Source organism: Carassius auratus, chromosome 7, assembly GCF_003368295.1.
Source record: "Carassius auratus strain Wakin chromosome 7, ASM336829v1, whole genome shotgun sequence".
Classification (NCBI taxonomy): Eukaryota; Metazoa; Chordata; class Actinopteri; order Cypriniformes; family Cyprinidae; genus Carassius; species Carassius auratus.
The window spans coordinates 2295925-2308193 of record NC_039249.1 but is presented as its reverse complement, the minus strand read 5'-3'; the positions used below and the strand labels follow the sequence as shown (position 1 = coordinate 2308193).

The 12269-nt window shown below is 38.0% G+C and overlaps 1 pseudogene; it reads right to left on the bottom strand.

Moving 5' to 3' along the window:
• Nucleotides 1-400: 400 nt before the first annotated feature.
• LOC113105460 (purine nucleoside phosphorylase-like) lies at nt 401-4310 on the bottom strand (annotated as a pseudogene).
• Nucleotides 4311-12269: the final 7959 nt, after the last annotated feature.

The window sequence follows — 12269 nt, the reverse complement described above, 5'->3', positions numbered from 1 at the left end:
CTGAGAAACTTTGACTCAAACAAAAGCAAAAAAGGAAGTGATTATTTCCATCATAGGTTTTGGGAACTAGAAAAAGCATTTAAATATTTTTTCCTCCCATCTTTATATTTCCCCATCACCATGACTCCATAGAAATTCCATAATTTTTTTGTGTAATATTAAAAATGTACACAAAACTCACTTTCCCACCATAAATAGCCAATTTTAATAATAACTGTTAAAAAACACATAGGATAGACATTTACTGTACATCTACTGACAAATACTACAAAGCAATCTAAGTTTTACAGAAGATTCAACTTTTAAATTAAGACAAAGTAACACATGGTAAACGTTAACTTAGAAATAATAAACAGTTTTAGCATTCAGAGGAATGTAAAAATTATTTGTATATTTTTCCTTTTTAAAGAAAAAGAAAATCTAAATAAGCACTTTCCTGTTGACCGGGTTTATATACATAAGGGCAAAATATCACAGACAAAATTTAAGGGTTTAAAAAGATTCAGAAAGTATAAATAAGTTATCTGAGTTAAGTTGAATTGACCTGTTTGACACAGTTTTTGCAACCATAACCATGTTCACAGATGAATCAGCGTTCTTTGGTCTGTGACTGATCCGAGAACAGTCTTAAGCAAAATTGTTGTTGTGCTCTATCCGGGTGATTAGGGTGGACACCAGCCTCTCCAGCTGCTCCGCCCTCTGTTTGCCCGTCTGCAGGACCTCCTCGTGATTGGCCTTTTCCTCGCTGTCATAGTCCATCACTGCCTTATTAGTTATCAAAGACAGAGCAAAGACGCGCATCCCACAGTGCCGTGCCACGATCACCTCATGAACCGTACTCATGCCTAAAACAGACGAAGTATGCTTAATAAACTAGTTCACATAGAAAATAAAGCATATAAACAATAGCATACAGAACAACAACTCACTGATCACTAAACCACTGCTCATTCACTTAAAAAGTGACATTTGGTTCAACTTAAGGTATGTTTACACCACCACTATTGTACTGAAACACAAGTTTTTCCCGCTTGTTTTCGAGAAGTGTCGTATACAGACGACAATGTTGTCAAAAAAGTTGCCATTCATTTCGATCTGCAAAAACAACTAACAGTGCTCTATTATGCATGCCTTTCCAATAGCACATGCACATGATGCAGTTAAAAAAAAAAAAAGTTTTAAGGTTCGATTCTGCTATTGTCACTTTGTACTTTGAAACAAGTTTTCAAAAGTTTGCATTCTCAATCTCAATGCTTTCCAGCTATTTTGTTACAGCATCACTGTTAATTTGCATAGTTAAATTTTAAACAGTCACATTTACATTTCTGCATTTGGCAGATGCTTTATATATAGAGGCTTGTATAACATTTCATTAGTTTAGGCATTCCCTGGCAATCGAACCCATGACCTACAGGAATACTAACTGTTGTCAGTTCGAATGCTCTTTTCAGTCTGTCAGAGAACTTCACAATACTCCATCACATTATTTTATATCATGAATACCATGCTACAATAGCATAGCATGTTCTGGTTGGTTAAAAGAGGCTTTACAGCAGTCGAGACTCTTACCGACAGCATCAGCTCCCAGTTTGTGCAGCATGCGGCACTCTGCGATCGTCTCGAACGACGGTCCGCCTAGAACACAGTACACGCCCTCTCGCAGGAAGTCACTGTAACCGAGCTCTGAACCCACGTCCAGCGCCAGCTGCTGGAGTTCTCAATCATATGCGTCAGACATGCAGGGGAAACGAACGCCAAACCTAAAAAGGTAACGCAAGGCTTATATAGTGAACGGTTTCTACAGGAGCAAGTGTGGAATCTCTGTGGATCAATTACATAACGGTGGTGATTCTAAATAAACATGCCTTTCGTCATTGGGTCCAGCCAGTGGGTTGTTTCCAGCAAATCCAGGCATGTTGAGATGATCTTTGATGATCATGATGTCGCCTACTTTAAAGTCCTGGTTTAGACCGCCAGCGGCGTTGGTGAGAATCACGGTCTCCACACCCAGCAGTTTGAAGATCCGCATAGGCAATGTAATCTAAAACAGAACAGCAATCTTAGTTTGAGATGCTTTGAACCTCACATCAGTTTCAGTTTGCACCAGTTATGTTCCATTTGTGACTCTGGAGCACAAAACCAGTCATAAGTAGCTCAGGTTTTTTTTTGCAACCTCAGATTCCAGATTTTCAAATAGTTGTATCTCGGCCAAATATGATCCCATCCTAACAAACCATACATCAATGGAAAGATTATTTATTCAATTTTGAATTACTGGTTTTATGATCCAGGGTCACATATGTGTTGTTTTTTTAATTGTTGATCAAGTATCAGATATCAGACCTTGGAGATATTATCATTAAGTTTTAAACTGTGGAGCAAAAATAGCCTGTCTAAATACAAAGTGTTATGGTCTTGCATACCTCAGGGCCAAAGGGTTTACGGTTCAATCAGGCACACAACACAACTGGTTAAAACTAATTTTTGTTTTTCAATAAGGTCATGTGTGGACCAAATATAGTTAGTTCCTGGTTAAGAAGGATCTTCAGGTTTGTGCGACTTGCAATTTCAGGCTTGGATTAGCACCCAGGACTTAATTGTTAGACTGACGAAGAGCCGTATTGTTTACATGTTTTGGACTCTTGACGAGCCAGAATGTGTGTATTACAGGGTGCTCGTACCTTTTGGATGGGATATCCCTCATAGAGATGAAACCGGCCCTGCATGCAGACACAAGGTCTGCCCTTCAAAGTGCCAAACACCAGCCGTCCTGCGTGACCGTGCACTGCAGAAGAGAAAGAAATGCACAGATTCAGTAATGGTTTTTACAAGATAAGGTACACAATATTCTATATTATACAGTCGACCCCACCTGTACTTTGGGGGAAGTTGGGAATGTCCCTGTAGTTGAAGACCACCTGGTCTTTCAAGGCATCAGCCAGTCCACCCAAACCCGAACCGCACACGATGCCCACCAGAGGACGCACTGCAGTCTGGGACAGAAGCCAGTCAGCTGTGGCCTGGCAATCCTCATAACTGTACCTGCGAAGAGAGAATGGAACAAATGAGTTCACGAGGCCCCTCACATGACTGCAACCAAATGTGTTTCCAGCACACCGAATTCACAGCACATGCATGCATGTTTCCCATCCTGACACACTTGAATGTCACACACAGTTGCATTACACTTTTATACAATACACTTACACAACTGAGATATATACAATAGCATTTGGATATGTAGTGCATAACTACATATTATATAACAACATAGCTAAGTTGAACTGTTGAATACTGTAACGTTTGACTACCTACAAAGCCTCTAGATACCAAATAAAAATATCCTGGCAAATCTGAAACATGAGCCACTTTCTGACACATCACAGCTGTAATGTCAGCGGGTGACTACTAAAATAAACCTCCTGTGACAGAGCATCTTTATGATAAGTACTCTGGCCTCTGCACAAAAAAAGTAACATAAAAATCAAATTAGATTTACAATTGAATTTCATTACAATCAATTGACAAAACAACATCTGTTCTCAAAAGAACTAGCCAATGTCCAAAAAGCACTTCTCCAAAGATAGTATGGTATTTATACGTATTAGGTGAATGGTTGACTTATACTAGTGGCTAATTAAATATTTAGATAGTAAGGTGTCAAGATTTTTTTTAAAAATATATTTTATCAGAATGTCAATAGCCTACAATCCATTCAAAGTCAAATTTTCCCTCCAATTTATATGTACCTGCAAATAGTTCTATAATCTTACCCCCGCGTTTAAATCAGGAAACATTCGCTTAAGTAACGGTCATTCGCTTCCCTGGCAGCTGTTCAAGTCACGCACGCCCGCGCATCACCACGTGCTCGTCACTGCTAAAATTCGGTTAAACTAAAAAATAGCCTACACTGTTAATGTAGGAATGAACGGATTAATTATTATGGGTCGACTTTAACTATCAAACTGAACTCCCTGTAACGTTACTATGCCATTCTTAAATCACCATCGAAAGAAACTAGAACTCAACAAGTTAACTTTGAAAAGACAAAATAAAGACACAAAATTAGATTCGAAAAACAAAAATCGTTTACCCAGAGCTGCTCTCAGGAAACATGATTAAAATCGCTGATCAGATCCTTCACGAATACGTAACGGAAATGTCGATGTTACTCTGTGGCGATGTGTGGTAAAGTTAGACACAAACGTACGCGAAGATTTACCAATGAAACAAATAAAAGGGATGAGAATGAATCAATAACGAGACGCGAGAATGAATACAAGAGCTTTAAAAATTCCTGAAGCTTCGCTGAAGCCGTCGGTTTCTTATAGAGACGCCGCTTCCGCCGCTCCACCCCGCGTCTGACGCGCGCGACAAGCGGAACACTCCTCTGACGCAAATGCCTCTGGGTGGGCCGTCATGGGCTTCTGGTCTGTTATCAGTAAAATCTGACTTAAACTTGAGCAACAGCTGTCAGACTGAACACCTGATAACATGGACATTGGTTTTACTAGATTAGATTTATGTATGGTTGAACAACACAGACACATGTTAGGCTACTAAGAGTCACCCAAATATAAACATTGTCATGTGAGGCCATGTGTATTTGTCTTGTTCAAACTAATTCACAATGATTCAGATAAAGAAATCATTCACTTTTAAACAGATATCATCAACTGCTTTTTCTTTTCGGCTTTGTATCACTAAACATGAAGAACGTGTATATTATTTAATACTAACATTTTAGGGTTTTTTAAAAACATCAGTATGTTAAACCTGTTTTGCTGAGTTTTGAACATATACAAGAGAACATATTTCATCCTGTTTGCTCTGCCTGGGTCAACATTGCAGAAATGCCTAAGAAAGTTTCATAAGTCAAAGTATTCAGTCCTCTAGCATTCCTCTCATTCTAAATCAGGTCTGTCCAATCCTGCGTTGTCTTGCAAAGTTTAACTCTAGTCCTAAATAAACACACCTAAACCAACTAAACAAGGTCTTCAGATTCTCTCGAAACTTCCATGCAAGTGTGTTGAAGCTGGTTGGAGGTAAACTCAGGCAAACCGGACACTGGCCGTCCCGGAGCAGGATTGGACGCTCTACTAAATGCATCCTGAATTCATCAGAAGGTATTGCAGCATTTGAGTGTACATTTAGTCATTTTGTAGACGCTTTTATCCTAAGCGACTTACAAATGTGGACAACAGAAGCAATCAAGTTCAACAAAAGAGCAGTCATATATGATTGTTGTGTTTATTTCTATTGGTGTATGCTTATATTAATTATGTAGCACTGTGGTCCTGCGAGACATGACATTTCGTTCCATTATATGTCCACACATGTAGAAGAATGACTAAATGAAATATAATAAATATATATAAATATAAAAAAAATATACAAACCCATTTTTTTTAAATGGTCACGCATGCTTTATTTTAGAGTGAGAACAGGATCTAGGAGGGTGTCTCAGAGACTCAGAAAGAGTTCATGACCCCCGTTGACCTATGACCTGTCTCAAACATATCACGTTAGGTAGAAGAATCCTATTCATATTAGCACCTCGTATAAACACACTTCCCACACGTCAGTCAAAAGCATCTTAGGGTTATCAATGGAGAATATACAATCACCTCTGTGACTGTTTAATGCAATATTTATCGTAACAGCACAGTTCCAGTTAAATTACTCAATGGCACCTAAAGCCCGGCATCATCACAATTCATGACATCATAATTCTCTGAAACTGCTTCTGCTTTATATGTCATTTCCTGTTGTGATCATCCAGTAGTTCAAGGTACCCACAAGTGACTAAATGACAAACAGATAAGTATAATATTTACAACCTCACCTATAATATAAGGCCTGATAGAGGGGCCTGTTGTTGCCTCAGTCACTGTTGTGACTGTTTCAGCTCAGAAAAACATGGCTGAAGAAAAGAAAAGGCTGTGAAGTGCTCGACTTGTACTGATGACGTGGTTCTTCTTTGCTCAAGCTGACACGCCTGTATCCTGACCAATGGAGTAACGGCTCGGCTCATGATGGCACACAACAATTCAGCCTTTTCCTCAGAGGTTACAGCTGTATAGGAATCAATAAAAATGTTCCCAAAGCTGTCCAGGTGCCAGGTTTATTATGCAACCAGTCCTGCGGAACAAGGTTAATGCCTCACCTTTGTGATTCGAAGCAATTAAACATTACTTGAAAGCCTCCATCTAAATGACCAAAGTATAATTTGACAATAAATCTTCCCGATGGGGGTTTCTTTAACACTAGACCACATTTGAAATGAATCAGGGTATCCCAAAATGCATTTTTGTATTAGGACAACTTTGATGAACTTTTTGGATCCACTTCAAATGCTGACTGCTGTAGACTGAGGGATCTGCATCTGATCAGCACGAGTCTGGAACGAACTCATGAATCTTTATGCAACAAACTGCACACATAACAGTAGTAATAATATTATCCACGTCTGATAATTGCAAAGCATACTCACTTCAGTCTGAGGGTGTGCATGAAAGTCACATGTCCCGGTCAGCACAGGAAGTGAGCAGGCCTGTCGTCATCATGAATAGGGATCCTATTATTCATAATAACTGAGAGTATGTGTGGAACGTGTGAAATGGGTTTAGCTTGACGTCTTTGAACCTGACTAGACTAATGCATGCATCAGTCCTTTTATTTGTTCTTTTTACATTGATTAAGCTCAGTTGAGACAAGTCATGGGCAAAATCTGGCAGATCTAGATTTTACAAGCTTCAGTATCTACAGATAGACACAGGAGTGTGTGACTGAGAATCTGCAGAAGTGTTTCACCCTGCAATGAAATGTGAAATTGAATGAAGACTGGCTTTTATGGCGGTTAGGAAATAAAACAGTCCAGTACCAAATGGGCCACAACTCTTATTGAAGCACTGAGGGGTTTTTGTGTGATCTATGTGAAAAAGGCTGGTCCAGAAAGAATCTTCTAGTAGGATTGAGAAACTTTGTTGGATAACATTGTCTATAATGTTACATAATAAATGCATGGGTCAGTTTGACTGCAGAAATTCACTGCCAAACATATTTGGACTCGGCCCAAAGCAAATGTAAACTTTAACTCGGTTTTTCTCTCACAGCCTTTCATTAAACTTCCAAACACTAAGCCTTAGTAAATATACAGACATGTCCAAAAGTCAATCTCGAACTGCTTCTATTTGGCATCTTATTAACTTAGTACAAAAATGGCAAATTAATGTGAACATTTTTCTTTTTCAACTGTAAGAAACATGAGGAAATGTTGGTCATTATAAAAGTGATGCAATAGGAAGGGTGGGTTTCAACAAGAAGACTTCAAGTTCTGTCTTTTTTCTTCAGGTTTTTACAGTAACGGCACTCAGGATTTCCAGCTCATTGTGCGTTATCATTCTTATGAAAAATCATCACCGAGTCATCTCGGCTGTTAAAATATATCAGAATGTGGACATTGTGCCAACTTTCCCTGTTTTATGTAACATCTCTTATCACCCTCATTAGGAAAGAATAAGTTGAAAAGAGACAAGAATAAGGAAATGGGAGATAAGCCATGGTGAGTTTTATCGATAAGGAATTCTTTAGTGTCCACCATAAAACACTTTCCATCACTTTAAGACTTTGTCAATAACAGAAACTTGCAGGAATTTACTTTTAACACGCTGCAACAAACCTGTTATGAAACTCACTGAGTCGCAAGAATACAGGCCTTGTTCAGCGCTCTTCAATTCCAGATGAAGAACTCGGATAAAAGCTGCAGACATATTATTGTGTGCAGACACTGTTTATTTGAACAAATATGCAGGCCAAGGCCCTGTACAGGTCAGTCAACACATAGTAGATACATGAAGTGAAGGAACTGCGGCACGTCTGCGATTGGCGCGTATAGAGGGTGGTGCACTGATGGTGGCGTTTAGTGTCATTTTCAGTATAAAAGTGAATGTCCTGTAAGTCCCAACCTCTACTCTGAGTTTAACAGCCTGTTTTCTTCAATTACTATTGCATAACACTTCATGCTTTTTGCAAGTCATTGTATACTAAGCCATCAGTTGGGTTCCTGATGACATGAACACATGCAAAGACAAATAGCCCAGTGTTCTTTCCTAAAAGGGCTCATTCTCTTCCTATTATAGAATTCAGAAATAATTCATTTACTTAACATTGTTCTTTCATCCAAGCTATTCACTGAAAATGCATCATGACATTGACAATGCTGAATTGCACTGGTCCTCTGCTGTTACATACAGTCTGGAAAACAGCAGCTTGGACAAGCAAACATTGCAAAATCTCTTCTTTTTTACTTTATGGGAAAAAGATAGTCATTGATAACAGAAAACAGACTGTACTGAACACTAAATACGTACATTTAGAACACAGAGTTTGAGTTTGTCAACAGCGATGGGAAGGTTGACATTGGCTGCGGTTCTTGATGTCTGAGATCGTTCATGCTCTTGATTCTCTCAGATATAAACTCAGGGTTGGTTATGTGAGAACGTGTCTGGAGAATCTCACTGCAGTGTCATGCGTGAAACCTGCGACACTCACTTTGGTCCTCACAAGAGTGAACTTGAAGGCTTTTATTGTTGTAAGTAACGTGCTCCTCCTGAAACTGAAAATTAGATGAGCTATTTGAAGGGACGTGCCGTTTTGTATTATGCCAAATGAATTAAAATACAAAATGCAAACCTGTCCATGTCCGGAGATAATTAGAAAAGCAGAAAGAGAAGAAATAAAAAAGATCCATAACTTCAATTTCACATAATACACATATACATTCTTAAAAATAAAGGTGCTTGAACGATTATTCACAGCGATGCCGTCTCATTCGTATCGATATCGTATCGATAACAGACCTCCAGGAAAAGATCATGAATCCTGAATTGTCCTTGATCTTTTAATTAGATGAGAGCCACATGTCACCAGTAATGTGGAGAAAGACATGGAGCAGAACAAATCTAAAAAGTAACTTGAAAATAGAATGCATGTGATGCTGTCTGACAGTGAATGTGCACGGGATCTTTATAAAATCAATCCAAGATGGTTTTATTTATACAGAGCTTTACAAAATGTACATTGCTTCAAAGCTGCTTTACTGAAAAAATATTTCAGTATTAATATCTGCAGGAGCAGATGCAATAACATGCAATAAATACAGATAAAGTGATGGCAGCTGTGAATTTGCTGATAAATATATTAAGATAATATGTGAATTATGTCAGAAAGGAACAAACTCAATCATTGTTTTATAAATGCAATAAAAAAGGATTCAAATCAAGTTTTTGCTTGTATTTGATACTTTTAACCATTTATCAGGGGTCTCTGAGACAGGACTAGATATTTCAATTCAAGTTATTTCAATATATTCATATATATAGTCAATATTTCAGTCTTACGTATAGACTGTGTGACCAAGATAGCCATAACATTCCTAAATCATAACTTTAAAGCTTTCAGCTGGAGACTTTCTCAATTTTGAATGGAACAAAAAGTGGTTGGTTACTCATCTCATGTTGTTCTTAATTTGAAAGATTTTTGCTCCCAAGTGAGTTCAATGTTTAATTTTTGACACCAAAACTTGGCATTTTAAGTGAGGTTAAGTTATGATAACTTGATTTCTTTACTAATGACAGCATTGGGGTTTACAGTGTATGATTAACTTTCCTCCACTGAACATAAAAGGAAATGTACTGAAGAGTGAAGTCGTTCTGAATACAAAAGTTGGCTAAGGATAGTTTACTGATTATATAACCCCTCCAAGCTAGAAAAGTTATTTTATTAAATCAAGGTCAAATGCATTTATAATACATATTGCAGAAATAGTAAGTGTGCTAATACAAACTTACTGTAGTTACATTCTCTATTGTCCTAACACTCTTGATTCTGCCCATACTGGAGATGAATGGTGCAGCACTGTCCCCTACTGGATACACTCATTCATAGATCATTGCTGAGCTTTTCAGTAAAGGCAGAGGATTTAGGAAGCTGTTTCAAGAAAAGAAATCTAAATCAACCAGGATTTAGGTTAAAAAGTATGTGCATTTTAAATAAAATATTTTTAGGCTCTCATATTGTTTTTCAGTCATACAATGCATGCACAGTTATTAGCGATAAGCTGTATAAAACTGTTTTTGATGAACGGATGCCACAGCATATTACACTAAATAACATGTGTACTTCTTACAAGCATTAATGCCAAGTTGTCAAATAATCTAATGTCAGAAGAAGACAGAATGCATGACAAAATACACTACTAAATAAAAGTCTGTTTCAAAATTGGAGAAAGGGACACCTACCAATTAGAACGGTGTCTTTAGTAGCCACAGGAGGGCTCTAGAGCCAAGGGTTCCTAAGAGACCATGCATCTGATTGCAGGAATGGAAGAACACGATGGAGAATCCTTTGGATGAACCTTGAGGCCAGCTGTGAATTACAGGAGTTAACACAGTAAGAGCACAGATTGCCCTAATAAAACTTCTCACGCTGATTGTCCACATAAAACTTCCCTCACTGGGAAGGCATAAAACTTACCGAGCGGCTCCCTTGGACAGAAAATGGGCACCGCTATCCCAGACATAGTGGTAATGGTTTCCTCTCTTTCTTTGAATAAAAATACTGAATGAAAGTCTCTGCACAGTGTGTGTGTGTTTGTGGACTGGATTACAAAAAGCATTGAATCTCATGAGGTAGGCTATGAAAAAGTTGTAGCTAGAGTGAACTGACAGAAAGGGTATGATACTGAACTGAATATCAACAGCGAGAGAGACGGAAGTTGAGTGGGAAAAAGAACACCATGTGCTCAGTAAAACAAACTAAGTGTAATGCCAGAGAAAAGGGTCAACAAAAGAGAAGAAACAGAACAGAAGAAAAAGGCTCTTCCGACAGAGCCGTCCAGCCAAAAAGAGTCCTGACCGACTTTCTTCACCTCTGCTTCCTTTTTGTGCCCCATCCTGTGTTCTTCCACCCACCCTTTCTTCTCTTGTGTATCTGCATCCTCTCATTTGCATCTTACATCCCCGAGTGACAGATTAGACTACGTTACTTTCCATATTAGATTATTATTTTATTTATTTTTGATAGGCTATTATTTTATTATTTTGCTTTTCATATTCAGATGGCATATTTAAGTTAGCCTACATAGTTTTACATCCCTAGATTTAATTCTTAAAACAGTTAAAAACATATCCAACCTGAGTTCTTCCGGCCGCGCTTTGGCAGGTGGGCGGGAAATCAAGATTAACGCGCGTGTGAAAAAGCGGCGCGCAAAATGTCTCGACACAAACCGGTCCGCGTTAAGATTTATGTGTCTGGCCGTCTAGGACCCGCGGTAAATTTAACTTCCGCCACAACAGTCTTCAGGTTTACGTTGTCCAGCCTTCAGAAATAACCTTTAGAGTGAAAATAATTAAATTTAATTAGTTATATATGATAGCCGCTTGTTATATTTACGGCCGATAATTTAGTCTCCAGCAACACCGACTATCCTAAACAAGACTTTCCTAGGCAGAAATTGAAATGCAACATTAGGTTTTATGTGAAAGGTAACAATTTTTACTTTTAGACTATGTAAAATAACTGTTGACTTTCGTATTGGGAAGTTAAACAGACAAATAGCATCAAAAGTCAAATCAAGTCATAAGGCCTTTTTGGGAATGAAAAGCGGAGAGGAAGTCATTCAGTCTGTTCAAAAGAACATCATTCAAGCATTCTGCTAACGCAACATTAAAATATATAGGCTACATATTCCACACAAATAAATAAACGTGACATTTTTGTGGGGCGGCTGTGAAAATAAGACCTACTACCCATTCAGCTTCTATTCATTACAGACTCGTTTTTATTCGCGAAAAAAGAAAAGAAAGAAATATGACATCTATAGGCTAGTAAGGCTACCCTTAAACCTTTAAAATAAATAAATAAATAATAAAAATAATTTCTCTCTCTGCCTTTTAGGCTACTTAAGTTAAACTATTAATCTTGTATCTTTTGTTGATAATTTGTTATATAGTTCAAGGCTATATTTTCTTGTTTTCTTACTTTTTGTTGTTGGTGTAGTATCATTAATTAATAACAGTGTTGCATAATACGAATAGTAATTATAATAACGTCCCCTTCAGCGCCTCTTTTCAAAGGTTTGCACCTGTTTCTGCGCAGTTATTCAAGCGGACATGCTTCGACTTCAAAGTCATGTCACTCTGAAAAAGTCGCAAATTCCGCTCGGATAGAGAAAAGAACGAGGAGAAATCGCCTCAGAACTAATTCAA